The sequence below is a fragment of the Neopsephotus bourkii genome, unplaced genomic scaffold (genome assembly GCF_033783945.1).
Source record: "Neopsephotus bourkii isolate Nb327-2 ecotype Australia unplaced genomic scaffold, CSIRO-AGI_Nbou_v1 NB_457, whole genome shotgun sequence".
Taxonomy (NCBI): domain Eukaryota; kingdom Metazoa; phylum Chordata; class Aves; order Psittaciformes; family Psittacidae; genus Neopsephotus; species Neopsephotus bourkii.
This window is the reverse complement of record NW_026900959.1, coordinates 295772-311295: the sequence shown is the minus strand read 5'-3', so window position 1 is coordinate 311295 and position 15524 is coordinate 295772.

The window sequence follows — 15524 nt, the reverse complement described above, 5'->3', positions numbered from 1 at the left end:
AAGTTTAGCAAAATGCTAGATGATTGTGTACTTAAGCTAGGTAATTACCCCATTATTAAAGCTGCCTTCTTTATTTATTTGCTCTTCTGGTGGTTTGTTCCTACCTTTGCTCTACATGGTGCCTTAGTCACAGGGCACAGAGATGCTCTGCCTTGTAATTATCTCTCTGCTGACTTCCCTCTGCTCTTACAGACATTAAAAGTGCCTCTGCCTGCTGCTTGATGGCGATGGGGATGAGCCGCTGCATCACTTGGCCAGTGCCCAGTGAAGGGGCTGGGATGCTGCTCAGAGAAGTGCCATGTCCTAGGGCTGCATCCTGGCGCTGAGTGCTCTGAACGTGGCCACGCCACCAGCAAAACCTCACCGTGACAGCACAGAGTGGGGAAAGCAGCACATGGAGGGGAGGAAGCGGCGGGGCAGGAGGGGATCACTGACCTGGCTGCTGGTGATCGCTGTACAAAGCGTTTCTGCCGTGCCAAGCTTCTAATGACACAGCGTGAGATGCGCTGCTTGCGCGGACACAAAAGCAGATCCGAGCCTTGATGAAGGAGCTGCCTAGACAGAGGAGAAGCCCATGGTTAGCACAGTGATGCTAATTGCCTTGGGAACTCCCAGAGCTCAGCTGTGTGTCTCCCAGGAATGTCTGGGACCCTGTCCGGACACGTCCGTGCCCTCTCAAGGGTAGGGTGAGGCTTGGCTGGCACCGGCACCACGGCGTTCCCAGGCAAAGCGAGCTCTGCCCTTGCTCCCTCCTCTCCTCCCATCTGAAGCAGCATTTGGTGCTGTTCTATGAGCACAGAAACCCAGTTATAAGAGGTTAAACGCTTGAAACCGCCCCATAACCAACTCTCATCTGGGCAGACAGGAGCTGGACCGCAGGCACATCCATGTCAGCTCAGACCAGGCATCATCTGCTCCAAGCCCTGCGGTGCAATGCCATTGGGAAGATGCAAAATCCATGGTGGCAAATGCCAGCAGGGTGGCTGCCCTACAGGGATTAGCTCTTCCCAACCTCTTCTCCTAAATCCAGCCTCACTTCCGCAGTGCAGCCCTCGCTATCCTGCCCCATGCAGCCCTGCACATGCTGCTCTCCCAAAGCTTTGGCTGCTTGGGAAATAAGGGATGGTTTTATGGTGCTCCAAAGGAGTTTTGGTGGCTTGGTGCTGTGTGGGCAACCTGTGTCTCCACCAGCAGGTCCCCATGGTTAGCACCAACAGGAGACTCCTCTGAAAGTAAATGTTCCGTATTCCCTTTCCTGTTCTCCAAGGTCAGCCCATATTAAACCAGAGAGAAATAATTACCAAAAAGGCAAATTAAGAACTATTCCCTGCTACTCCCCACGCTCCGTCCTGGCCCTTCTGTGAGTGCTGATCAGGGAATTGCATCCATAAATCCATCTCTTGCACAGGGAAAGGTTCTGTGTTGTAATTAACAAGTGGCTACCGCACAGTAATTACCAATAGGTTAAGATTCAGCTTCCTGAGCTGCCCAAGGTACAGCGAGGGGCTCTTCTCCGTCCTTTGGGGGTGAGAAGTCAGTTTAGGGCCATTCCCCCCATGGTGCAGCTTGTCTGCAGGGGAAGAACCACATGGAAAGGAAGGGAAAAGCTGATGAGAGCATAACCCCACCCTGCTCCATGGGTCTGACACCTACACGTCTGTGCATGGCGTTAAATACCTGCTTCAAGGGATTAAGGAGGCAGTTTGGTAACTCAGAGGCGCTGCACGGGGAGAGTTGCACCCATGAGTTTGCATTGGGAGCTGCTCTGGAGCCAGCAGCGTGAGCCAAGGCCAGGGGATGGGGTGATGGGATGGCTTTGGCTCAGAGCGGGAGGGACAAAGGAGGAGGTGAAGCGGTTCGGCCCCATTGGGGGGGTTTGGACTCAAGGAATGGTGGTGCTGGGTGACAAAACCCCATCCCCGCCGCGGCCCAGCAGTGAATCTCCCCATTTCCATTTATTAAAATGGCGTTTTTATCACAAAGAGATGTTAAAAGTGAAAACGGATGAAATACATTCTACATCCCCCATCGATTTCCAGGGCTATTTACAACTGCAGAGGTATTGATCGCCCCGAAGTGCCGGATGCTCTCGCTCGTTACATACGACACTTGCAGTGAGAAAGTACTTTCGGCAAATAACCCACCCAAACCTGCCACATCCATTGATCCACAAGGAATGGGGGTCAGAGGCAGCGCTGTCCCCACCATCCCATCCTTGCTCCTTGCTCCTAGTGCCTGTTTTTGGGAGGCAGGTGGGGTACCATCACCTTATTGGGGTGCTGGACAGCCCATATCCCCCCAGCAGCATCCCCATCCCTCTGCCGTATGGGGATGAGGAAGGAGACTTTAACTTGTGATTCCCCACGTAGGGGGGACTGGAATTTCCTTGGGATAACCAAGACAATGTTGTTTTATGAGGGATTGAATGTGCTGGGGTTTGTTGCAGCTGGAGGGGAGTGCGAATGCCAGTCTGGATGGCAGGGAGCAGGGGAGAGGCGAGATCTCAGTGCCATAGAAACCCTCAGGTGACCCAAAATCCCTGTTTTTCCTTCTTCTCCTACCCCCAGGTCCATTCCCACAGCCCATCTCCACACCTCTGCCAGCCTGAGGGCATTGGGAAGCCCCTGGCCATGGTGCCCAGCACAAGTGGAGGAGTGCTTTTTACACACATGAGACTCAACCCAGACCCTGTTGCCTTTACACCTCACCCCAACAAACTCCTCCTGAAGGAGCTGCCCAGGACCCTGCAACCACGGCTGCAACCAGCGCCAATGGACAGGGTTGCAGAAGGGAGGCGAGGGATGGGTGCAGCTCGAAACACCCCAAATCCCTTTGCATCCACTTCTGTGTAGGTGCCCTGCCACGGTGCCAGCAGACAGTGCGTCAGGCGCTGCCGAGGCCAAACAGGCAGGAGCAGGAGCGTGGTGCAAGCTACAGCCGGCGGGTACCTGTAGGCTGGGTGCTTCAAAGAGCACACAGGGCTCCGCTGGTACCCGTCACGCTGGCATTGCCCAGCATCCCCAGGGCTATGCCTGCATCTTGATTCCGTGCCAGCAGGCTGAGCCCAGCCCCACTGAGGAGCTCTTGGTTGGATCAAGATCCTTGTTTTCAGAGGGGGGTCCAGGGTGTCTTGACACCCCTCTCCCCATGTGCCAGGCACTTCCAAACACAGCTTCCATTAAAGAGCAGCTGTGGGTTGGGAAGCTGCATGGTGTGAGGTTTATGGAGATCCTCTCCCCTGGTGTCGGCCCTGATTACATCAGTCAAGCCGTGTTACTCGGCTGACGGGTGCTAATGAGAAGTGACAGACGTGACAAGGAGCGGGCAGGCTCCAGGACTGACACCACGATCCCAAAGGATGGGTCCCCCCATCCCAGGGCTGCTCGGCATCAGCTCGGTCCCAATGCCAGCTGAACGCAGGAGGCTTTGTGGGGCCACTGCTCTGCTCTGAGCCCAGGGACTGGGGCTCCACAGCCACGGTGGATCTGAGCCCATGGGGAGCCACTGCTTTTCCCATTAGAGATGAGGGCCAAGGCTTCCTATGGTGGCCAAAATCTGGGAACTCCTGCTTAAGAAACCTCAAAGGGGCATGAAACGGGTGGGGGATGCCAAGGATCCCTCATCCTCCTCCACCCCGCTGAGCCCTCTGAAAGGCTTGGCCTGGAGAGCTGCAATAAAGGCACAGCAGGGAAACAGCACCAAAGCAGCCAAATTCAGCTCAAATCCCTTCCCCATGGGGTTGCTTTGCCCCCCAGCCATTGCAGTGCGATGGTGATGCCTCCCCTGCCAGCTCCCGGCTGGAGCGGGACTTGATGGGCTGAATAGGAAACAGGTTGGGACGTGTTTGAAGTCGCCCTGCTTTGCTGGGATCCCATTGCTCCAAGAGCTGGGGGAAATCTGGCACAGGGATAACCGGTGCTGGGGCGGCGTGGGCACACATGCAGTGAGAGCAGGGAGGCGAGCAGGGGTGAGTGGGGAAGGAGCAGAGTGATGAAGATGCTTTCACCCTCTATCCCACTAGTTTGATGCACACTAAGGTGGGATGGCTACAAGCTTGGGACACCCTCCCAGAGCTGGGGGTGATGGTGATGCCCTTGTCCTGCACAGATCCACACAAGGCTGTAGAAGAGAGGTAAAAGGGGAAGGTTTCATGGGGAAGGTCTTCTGCATCCCCAAAACAGGCAAAGAAGGCCAAAAGCAATGCTTTGCCATGGCCAAAGAGGATCCCCAACCAGCACCTTCTCCCATTAGGGAGCTGCCAGTTCTAACCCATATACCAGCAGCCAAGGGGGGGTTAATCAGGATCCATCCTCCCCAACCTTCAAGGTCTGCAGTCATTGACAAGTTTTGAGTCAGTATTAACTTCTCAGGCCAACAGACAACAAATAGAGGATAATAAACAGTGCACAGCTAAATACTGATTTATGACTATGTGGGTCCTTTACACGAGCATCTCTCCTACCCACAAGGCTGATGCGTTCATCAGCACTGAGACACATCAACAGGAGTGAGGGAGATTTGCTGCAAGGCTCAAAACGCCTCAGAAAGGGTGTGAGGAGCAAGTTCTGGTGGTCCCTGGCAGGAGAACACTGGCATCACCTTGGAGCTCTTAAACCATGCTAAAAACATTAAACCAAATGAACCTCACCACCTCCCTATAAGCATTAAAAAGAGCTTGAAACCCAGCATCAAATCAAGCTCATGTGCAGGGGGGGTTTACACATACTGAGATTCTGAACCAACTGTGTAAGGCATTAAAAGGGATTGCAAAGCAGCATGAAACCAGGTGAGAGGCATTGCCTTTAAGGTGGTGGGATGGAGCCTGTATCCATCCCATTGCCCCATCCCGGTGCGTAGCGCAGCGCCGCCTTAGTGGCGAGGAGCTTCTCTCTTCCCCTTTCCTCTCCTCCCAGCCCCGACCTCAGGATGTTTATAGGACTCCAAATCAATTTGAGGCTGGGAGACGTTCAGCCGGAGCAGCACTGTGCTGATAGGGTCAAAGGCCCGTCGCCAGCACGGATCAGACACCCTGACGTATTAATTCAAGCTGTCAGGACCAATCTGTGTACAAGCGCTCGGGGAGCGCTGCCCAAAAACCCAGCCTGACGCTTCACAGGGAACGCCTGCAGCAGCACCGTCACATGGGGTGATGCCCCTATAACCTCTACAAGATCCCGGTACGGGAATGCTGCTCTTCCCGGTGTCCCTGGCACGGAGGCAGATCTGAGGAGCTGCAGGAAGTACATTTGTTCCTGGGAACGCTTTGATATTTCGCATGTGAAACGTCTGCGTGCTGGAGGAGCTCAGGCATCTGGCAGGAAATTACCATGAATCCTGTTTCTCTTACCAGTCACACACATGCTTCCTCGCTCTGTTCCTTCCCCCTCTCTTCCTTCCCCCTGCTCACCCCTTTGCCCACACCACGGCCTGATCCAGACCCTAGATACAGCCCCATCACCCCCATAAACCCCTTCATCCCTCTCTGCAGCACCAATAATGTGTCAGACATGTATAAAACACTTCTGTTTGCTGTGGGGTTGAGCTGCCTGAGAGCATCCCCCTATCCTCTGCTTATCAGACTGGGTTAGAACTGGAAGACCTGAGCTTGAATGGTTCTTCTCATTCAAACTGAGGGGTGTAAGAGAGGTATTTTGGGTGCCAGGCTGGAACCGCATCACTCTCTCCTCAGTCTTGGGTACCACCTTTGGTTTGGCCAATTGAAGCGCGCACCCACAGCAGGGCTTCCCCTAGGAGCTGCATCCCTCATGTACGACGCTGATCTTGGGGCAGGGATCCCCAAACACTCTCCCCATCCAGCTGAGCACCGAGGGCTGCGGGTGGGCACCCAGGCAGTGTCAGGACCAAACCTGGGAGAGCTGGCTCCAGTTTCCCTGATCCTGGTTCTCCATAGCCCAGCCACAGGCTCTCCGGCTGGGAATCCTTACCAGTGAGCACTGCTGCTGCTTCCCTGTGCCCTCCCTGCCTGGGGAGCTTGGCTGCACATCAGAGGAGCCGGCTGCCTTCCCGCAAGGCTGGAGCTCCAGACTGGATTTTCATGTTGCCTCCTGCTCGGAGCAGCCCTGCTCCGGAGTTATCGTGTCCATCGGGCTGCCGTCAGCCTGCTCCGCTCCCCACCAGCACGGCCCTTGCCAACAGAGTTATGAGTGTATTAAATGATTTTTATTAGAGCACAGCACAGCTCGTGCAGTGTAAACACAGGTGGTGCAGCACACCTCGCTTTGAACCGCGGCCAGGCCAGCGGGAGCCGTGCAGGGCCAAACACCCCAGGATTCGGGATGCTTTGGGGGGGAACTGAGGCAAGAAGCTGGTTGGGGTGTTCCAAAGGGTGAACCTGGAGGTGGGCAGGCGCAGGCAGATGTTGCTGTACCAAGGGGCAGAGGTACCCAATGCTGCAGATGCATCCATGATGGATGGATGCCAGCAGTGTGGTGCTCCATAGGCACAGAGCAACCCATTACCCAAACAGAGCCCCTTCGAAAGCAGGTCCTCACTTATAACCAGGATCATAGAATGGGTTGGGTTGGAAAGGAGCTTAAGATGATGCAGTTCCAACCCCTTGCCATGGACAGGGACACCTCACACTAGACCACATCACCCAAGGATCTGTCCAACCTGGCCTTGAGCACTGCCAGAGATGACAGAACTACCTGCAGAACAGGCAGCCCACAGCCCTGGTTGGGCTGACACAGAGCACAGGCTCCCTTTCTCCCCCTCTTGCTTTCATAGGTTTCATTTTGGCCTTGATTCCAGCAAGTTTACTGACAGATTACTTAATTTTAACTCAATGGCTTTCCTGTCTTGTGGGAGGCATATTTCTAAGTATCAGATTTATCAAAAGGCCCGTGCAAAAACAAGGGCCAGAATTACTCTTTTGATGGTTCCCCCAATAACTACAACCACAATAAATTTCTCAGGCAAGACAACTTGAGCAGGGACCTTTTGTGCTGGGGTTTGGGAGCAGGGAGCAAAGACTGCATGGAGTTTGGGAGCACTCCCCTCCATCCTGGCTGTGCTCCCCTCCATCCTCCACCAGCACATCTGGTCTCGCTTGTGAGGCTGGTCTTCCAGTTCCCAGGGGTGACATATTTCTCCCTGCCTATAACTCTAAATCAGAGCAGCATTTCAATAAATCACAGCGAACACTTATTTATTGGACATAGTTTTGGGGCTCTTAAAGCACGGAAAATAAATTTAATGGAGCGTTTGGAGCATTTCTCCAATCTTTTGAGGGATTACTTGGGGAATTTGTCAACGGAGCCAAGCACAGCAGCTTGATCCAGAGAGATGGGAAAGAAATTATGGGAGATACTCTACAAAGGCCCAGGTGTACCCTAAATCACATCAAAAAAAGATTAATGTCAGAGGATTGCTTGCCAGCAGAGTTGATTGGCAGCGCTGCAGTTTATTTAATAAACTATCGTTTTAGCCAGAGGCTGACTTTAATCTGAATTCCATTTTCTTGTTTTGGCGCACGCCATGCCAAGCGATTTATTGAATACTGGAGCAGGCTTCTTAACCTCAAACACCGACAGAGAAAAAGGAGGAAAAGCCTTGAGACAGCAAAAGCTGCTCTGCTAAGAGGGCAGGAGCTCTGCTCCTTGCTTTCTTTGGGAAGAGGTGGGAGCAAGGATTGGTTGTTGAAACCCTCATCTGAAGCGCAGGGATTGGCAGCACAGGATTTAGGTTGGAAGCCAGGCCAGCTTTGAATCCCAAGACCAGGGATGGATGCAGAGGAACCCAGGCACCAGAGGCCTTCATAAACCAGAGGGATGCAGGAGGAAGCAAGCGCATCCCTGTGGATCCCAGCGCATCACCAGCCTGCTGCTGGACACAGCCAGTGTTGGGCAGCACAGACCTGCTCCCAGCCACCCAGGAGCTTGGTGGGCAGAGAGGATCCCACTGGCACCCCTTGTGTGCACACAGAGCCATGTGCTTGGTCCTTGAACACCCACTTCCATGAGGAGCCATGGCAGAGCAGAGCCAGCATCAGAGACCTGCCCTCTGGACTCGCTTCTCTTGTGCGTGCTGAGGGGATGAAGGATTAGCCAAAGCTATAAGAAACCTTAGAAAGGTTTTAGAAACACCCTGGCTAATGGGACAAGAGCCTCCCCTTGCCATGTCCTGCCTGCACCAGCACCACCAGCCCTGCTTTACGATGGACAGACACCAGTGTCCGGTTCACAAGAGCCAGGGGCCCACTGACCCGCAAGGCTCTTAACGTGTTGGTGCAAACAGACAAAGAAATCCTAACTAATAATAACGCTCGTTCCAAGATTATGATTGAGTTTTTCCCCCTGTTCTGCTTGATATTCCTGCCAAAGAAAGAAAAATTCGTGCTGAAGTCGAGCAGGAAATCCAATAAAATTTCTTCAAAAGATGGGTCTGACATTGAAAAATAGCAAAATTATAAGAGTAGGCCTCAGCAAAAGAAAAGGGGAGAGTTATTATATCTGGCACCTAGCGAGGGCCCAAAGCTCCCTCTCCAAATGAGCCATCACAGATTGAAAGTGTTTAGCTTCCCGTTGATTAAACACGGCGCAGGACCCGCGGCGTGCCAAGCCTTGGGGATCCAAAGTTTGTTTTCAGTCAGAATGTGTTTTCAGTCAATGGAAAGAATGGCCAGGCTGGGCTGGGCTATGTAACTGAGAAGCCTCAGGTTTGGAGTGAGTAATGATGGCGATGCAGAAGCGCATAGGGGTTGTTAATCATTCGACCCCAGCCTCTGTAATTCAACTCAGCGACTCACACCGCTTTGGAAACCTCTTTTTTCCCCCTTGTTCTTTTTAATATACAAAAGCCCAAGCAGTTTTCATCCTTTTTCTTGTTAATTCCCCCCCCCAAAAGGGATAACATCATCTCCTTGTGCCATTATGATCTCTCCTTTCTCCCAAGGTACCCACAAGCAGCGCCAGGCTGCTTCCTCATCGGTGGGATTGATGCTCCTGCCCTGGTTGCAAAACGGGATTGATGAGAGCAATGCTTGTTAGGAGGGACCCAAGGCTTTGGGGACACATTCCCTGCCCAGGAACCATTGGCACAGGTTTAGTGGAAGTGGCTCTCCTGGAGACAGAACAGAGGCCATGGAAAACACCCCATTGGAAACACCCCTGGCTTTTTATTTCTGGCAGAGGAGGAACCATTTCATTGCTAGGCTGCGTGCCCAGCTTCCAGTGATGCTCACAACCTGTGAGCAAGCAGCACATGGAGCACATCTGAACCCCCTTCAGCATCCCACAGCCTGGTGCAGAGCAGCAAGGGACCAGGCACCGTGCTGCTCACTTGGGTTTGGTGGTGGCCTCAGGCACTGGCACATACCCGGGTCCCCCCTAGGTTTGCCCCCAAAAGGGCAAACATCCTCCTTTCATAGGGAAACCTCAGGCAGATGGCAAGGATCAAACCCCAGAGCCCCAGGGGTGAGAAGGATGAGCCCTGAGCTCAGCACTGAGTCAAGAGGTTGTGGAGGGACCAGGGGGACACAGATGGGGTGGCCGCAGGGATGCAGCTCACGCAGCACCTGATGCGCAAGGAGCCCGTATCAATGGCCCTACAAACCCCTCCCTTGGTCCCCTCTCACAGCCCACTTCCACCCAGCCCCTTCTCACCCGCTGACTTTATTCATTAACTGGGTTTGCCGGGCTGCTTCTCATTAGATAGCCAACAAATTCCAGGAAGACAGGACACCCACTGGGCCTAAATGAAATTAGAGAACAGAGCGCTGCTACAAGTGGTTTAATTCAAATTACAGCGAGATATTATCGCCAACTGCAAGTGCTCAGAGCCATGAGTCAGACCCCCACAAGGAACGAGACGGGCTTAGAGGAATCCTGACTTGTTAAGTGTATAATTAACTTTGGGGTGATTCTTATTTACCTTCCAGTTTTCAGCCTTCAGGAGTCAAAGTTCTGAGCTTGCCTCAGCGAGGGTTGGGAACAGCTTAAAATGAGAGGGGAGGAAGGAAAAGAACCCCAAAGAGAAGAGGAATGCACCCGCATTCCTGTGATGCCAGGAGGTGGGGATTTAAAACGACACTGCACAGTACAGGGGTTGTGATAACCATCCCTGGGCTGCGGGTATTGCCTGCCCAAGGCCCCTAGAGCAAGGCACAGTGAGATGTGAAGGATGGAAAACCCCACAACTGTTGGGGTATAGAAGCATCCCCATGTCTTACCCCCAGCCCATGTACTGAGATGCTTCACTTTCTCAAGAGGAGGCACAAAGGGAAGCACAAAGAGATTTTACACACGAGCTGCAGATGTCATGAGCAAGCATCCAATGCTTGCCCTGTGCTTGCTCCCCATAGATCTCCGCAGCTTCATCTTCCTCCTGGCTCCCCACGCTGCCAGGGGCTCCAGGTCTATGGCCAGTGGGTGAAATGGTTTCCTTCACCTCCTCAAACACCCTCAATCACAAGAGCTGGGATGGAGTCAGTGCAAGTTCAACTGAACTGAGAACCTGCCCCACCTCACAGCATCAACAGGCACAGCGCTACCAACAGCATCTGCTCCCTGCTCCACCTCTTTCTGGGGCAGGAGGCAGACATGCACAGGACACCACTGACACGGCACAACCTCATGAGATGCTCCAAAGGGCACACAGCAGTGGGCAGTGAGCGCTTGGGGAGCCCAACCAAGGCCACTGCATGATCACAACCCCACCAAGGACACAAGAGGACAAAGCCAAGCAGTTTTCTGCTCAAGGGATGAGTTTAGCAGCATCCCCAAACCACTCCCACAGCCCCAGAGCAATCACCCTCAGTTGGTTCTTGTGGAGCTGCCCTGGCCAACCCTTCTCTGCTCTGTGCCTCCGGGTTGTGTCTTGCCCTGTTTCCGCTGAACAGATAGTACCCTGCTATCTTTCATTGAAACATCATGTCCAATTTCTCCCTTGATTAAACCCATATTTTGCTTGGCTATAAGTCAAATAGAAGAGGGCCGCAGACAAGTGAACTAATCTCAGTTTACTCGCCAGTAGGTAATTTGATAGACAATTTGGCAGGCATCCACTCTAGAATTAAGCAAACCTGAGCAATAAAGATGTAGGAAAACAATCCTGAAAAGCCATAATGAGACGTCTAGTTTCATTCCATAGCAACTTGTTCCACTTACATTTCTGCTGACACCCAGGACCGCGGTGGCTGCCAGCGCCCGGCCTGGTGAGGGCACGCTTGGCTGGACCTCCATCAGCCAACAAGTGCAAGCAGTGCTCCAAGCTCTCCTGATGCGGTCCTCAGTGGAGATCAGCTTTGCTGCTGCAGGCCAAGCTGTGGGTAGCAAACAGCAGGAGGGGATGCTGAAGCACTGTAGAGAAAGAAACAGCTCAAGCACCTACAGCACAGGACCTGCAGACACCCTCTACCCCTTCCCTGGAGCAGCAGTAATGATGGTGATGGTGATGCTGAGCTCCCATTTATGGCCTCTGCCTCCCCATCACCACCTGAGCACCATCACCTGCAGCACCCACCTCCCACCCTGCTGTTGTGATGGAGAACACAGAAATTCTATGGGCAACACCTGGGGCTTACCCCTTTGGGCAAATAACCCTGTGATTTGGACCATGGTAGTGCCAGGACCAGTGTGGGGCTGGTGCCCTATGATGGAGATGGTGCATGGGTCCAGGTGAGCTCTGTGGGGTGATGGCCAGAGCAAAGGGGCTGTCAGACTGCTGCGGCGCAGCTCCATCCCTCTTAATGCCATTATGTATTGCTGGTATTAATCATGCCACTAGGTAAGCATTATGGCACTTTTATGGTAGCTTTGAAGCTAATCTGTCACTAATGCCTTCTGGATTATCATGATTTCTTACAGTTGTGATTCATTAACTCAGATGCCTAATAGAATTAGTATTAAACATCTTCCATAGATTTCTGCCTCAACACGTTGAGGCTTTGAAAGCCTTTTCAATATTTCATTGTGTTGTGTTAAATGGCACGTCACGCACATTGTGTGGTCCCGGAGAACCTGGCACAGCCGGAGCTGCAGCGGGAGAGGGGTGGATGGAGGGACACAAGGTGCCACCGGCTCTTAGGGATCGTTGCAAGGGCTCTGGAGACCACTGTGATGGAGCACGAGGGGTGGGAGAGCTTTGCAGCTCTCACCTGCATCCATGTGAGCCCAGTGTTGAGTAATGGAGCTAGTAGAGAAGAGGTTAATCTGCTTTGAGGATGGAAAGTGCAGTGCAGATACTAAATATGATTGTGATTATTACCTGGCCCCGGAGGAATCCTTTCCCTAGACAGTGCGAAGTGTTCCTAGTAGGACTATTATTCCTAATAATCAATATTAATTTTCAAAGCATTCTCCAGGGCTTAGAATTATTTTCTTGTTGAGGATAAGATCTGGCTCTTGAAGCAGGCTAAGAAGAGGTATTATTACTGTGATTATTATTAGCATTATCATTATTATCTTGGGTTTTAGAAGAAAACCCACCTTATTTAGATAAGCATCTCTCCCCAGCAGCAGGCTGTGGAGCTCAGAGACCTTTATCTGGCTACTTCAATCTGTGTGTGGTGGGTAACAGAATTTTACAGTTATTATTATTAATAATGTGAGGCCAAGACCAGAACAACAGTGCATTAGGCTGCGTGCGTGTGTGCGAGCAGGAGGAACCCGCACCATGCTCCTGGCTGGGTTTTCCAGCTTTGCTTTAAGCCAGGAGGCCCACTTTCCAAGGAGCTTTGCAGGGATTTGGTGGTGGAGCCCCAGCCCCAGTGGGAGGATGCTGATGGTGGGAACTGGGAAGAGCCAGGGCTTCCGGATGGGGAAGAAACGCTGCTTTTAGCAAGGCTCCTCTGGAGAGGAAAAGGTCAGGTTTGGGGCAGGGGGTTGAGTGATGGCTGTGAGCAGGGAGAGGGGGCACAGGGAAGGTGGTTTGTCCCGCTGCCAGAGTCAACCTGCACTGGTGACTGAGGCCCATGCCCTGCCCTGCAGCGCTGCCATCAATCACAGCCCGCACTGACAGCCCGCGCGTCAACCGGCCCCGCTTCAAACCAAGTTCAAAAGCAAAGGGCAGCTCCGTGGGGCACTGACCCACAGCTGAGCACCACGGGGCTGCACCAGCAAGGGGACACCCGTCCCTCCAGCCAGTGAGGGTCCCTCCATGGGGATAAGCCATGGGGTGAGCCCTGGATGGAGCAGGACCTGCCATGGGAATGATTGATTTCCCAATTGCTCAGTGAAACGCTGTGATTTCTTTTGCCTTTCTTTAATGCTCCCCCCTGTGTGAGTGAAATAATGCACACATTCAAGGGGAAAAGAAAAACCCCAAAACTTCTCCTCCATGTGACGTGTCTAAAATGTGCATTTCACACCCACACACAGTTTTTGGTTACGGAAACAGTTTGATTCTCCCCTGGCCTTGCTTTTATGCAACCCTGAAACACATCAAAGCCAAGCGTTGCTGGAGAGCACCACTTCCTTCGCCTTCTCATCCAAATGCCACTATTGATGTCACTGCAAGAGGGGAACCTCGGGGACTGAGAAGAGCCTTTAGTACAAGGGGGTTCCTCCGGGTCCCCCCACTGCTGTGAGCCCAATACTTGGTGCAAACACTCGCGATGCTTTGTTAGCCGATTCTCCTTGTTCAGGAGGAGGCAAAATGAAGGGGAAGGTGCAGAAGTGGAACAAACGCACCCAAAACTCCACGGGGGAAAGGCTCCCCTGGCAGGTTGTGGCTTTGCAGCAGCTCGAGAAGAAAGGGACGGCAAAGCATGGCTGGGGCCAAGCAGCTCCGGCTGCCCCGAGCTGCTCACTGCAGCCTTTGTTTTAAGGAGTGAAAGGGGCGGTCATGGGACAGCAGTCAGCCGGGGGAGGCGAGGGGAAAGCTGTAATTAGGGTAACTTGAAGGCAGGCTTTAACCAACAGCCGCGGGAGGCCCGGTTTGATCTCCTTGTGGGATAGAGCCTGTGATTCATCGTGGTCCTGTCGAGGGGGACGGACACCTGCCCGTCACATGCTTTGATTCCCGGCGTGGGCTTTGATCTGGATGGGCTCTGTGGGAGGGTGCTGGAGCAATGTGTGTGCACGGGTCACTTTAATGCTGCCCACAGGGGGTCATGCAGGAAGGGGCCGGCAGGAGTTCGTCCGAAGGGGAAAGTTCATCCCTGATGCAGGGGTTAAGGGGGGCACCAGGGCCTTGCTGTGGTCCTGGGGGAGAAGTGCCCATGAGAGCGGTGGGGATGCTCGGCATTGCCACTGCAGTGCAGGGGTGGAGCTGGCTCCAAAGGAGGCCACTTTGTCCCCCCTCGATCTGCATCCCAAAGGGCTGTTGGTGGGGTTGCACTGCGGGATGAAAGGGGCAGCCCTTGGGGGGGGGGGGGGTGTCCCCACCTTTCCCTGCTCTCTGCATCCCACCACCAGAGGCACCAGGAGGAGAGCAGGCACCCAGGGTGCAGCAGCATTGCAAAGCATCCTCCATGGGGACAAGGACCCCTGGTCACCAGCCTTTCCCAGCAGGGCTTCCAACCCAAAGCCACCACACAACAGGGAATCAGGCCCAATGTGCCCCTGTTGGGGACCCTCGGGCATCACCCCGTGGACACCACAGGTTCTGGCTATTCCCTGGCACAGTGACTGGCACAGGGCCCCATCCCCGGTTTATTCTCAGCCCTGACATTTGTGCCAAGCAGGCAGAGCAGGAGGGGTTCCTGCGCGCTGGGAAAGAGGATCCCAACATCTCCGCTTTCAGCCTGACCTTGAAACTGGAGCAGGGAGATGACACTTCCCCCCCACACCACCCCAGGCCCTGGATCACACTGCTGGTGTGGGGGGAATGCAGTGGGAAAACCGGGCAGGAACAAGCAGTGAGAGCAGGGACAGGCAGGAGGATGCTGGGCACAGGGTACCAGCTGCAGGGCTGCCCATGGGATGTGGGGAAAGAGGGATGTATCCCTGCTGGCTGCAGGGGCTTTGGGCACCTCTCTAGACGCTATTTCCTTGACTAGAAATACAGGGGTTTCTACCTCAGTAGATGGTTGGACCCATAGAAGGAGGAAATGTCCTGATTTTGGGGAGAGAAAAGGTCTAATGTGCTAAAAGCTACGTATGGGAAAGCCTTTCCCTTCACCACATGGCTCTAACACAAACCAAGCTCCAAAAGCCCCCGGACAAGCGCAGTAAGTCTGTAATGTGGTGTCCTGTTTCCTAATCTCCCCAGTAAGGAAGCAGCGTGTTGAATTTAAAATCTCCCTCTGGTGAAGGCTAACTATTTAAAGAGTGCGAGGGTCTTAGAAATGCAAAACAAAGATTTGTTGATTAAGAACACATGCTTTGCTCTGGAGGCACGAGTAGCCAGGCAAATCAGTTCTGACAGGATTTTGGCTTTTTCAATCCCACAAGACATGATGGTGATTTATTACAGTGATGTCAGCTGTGGTTGAAAAAAGTTCCCTCTGTTGTCTTAATAAAAGAGCTTTACCTTGAAATCATTAAACTCGCAGGCTGTTTATCTGAAGCGATGACTGGGAATGCGAATGGTCCCCTCTAAATCACCCGGCCCTTCGCTGGAAC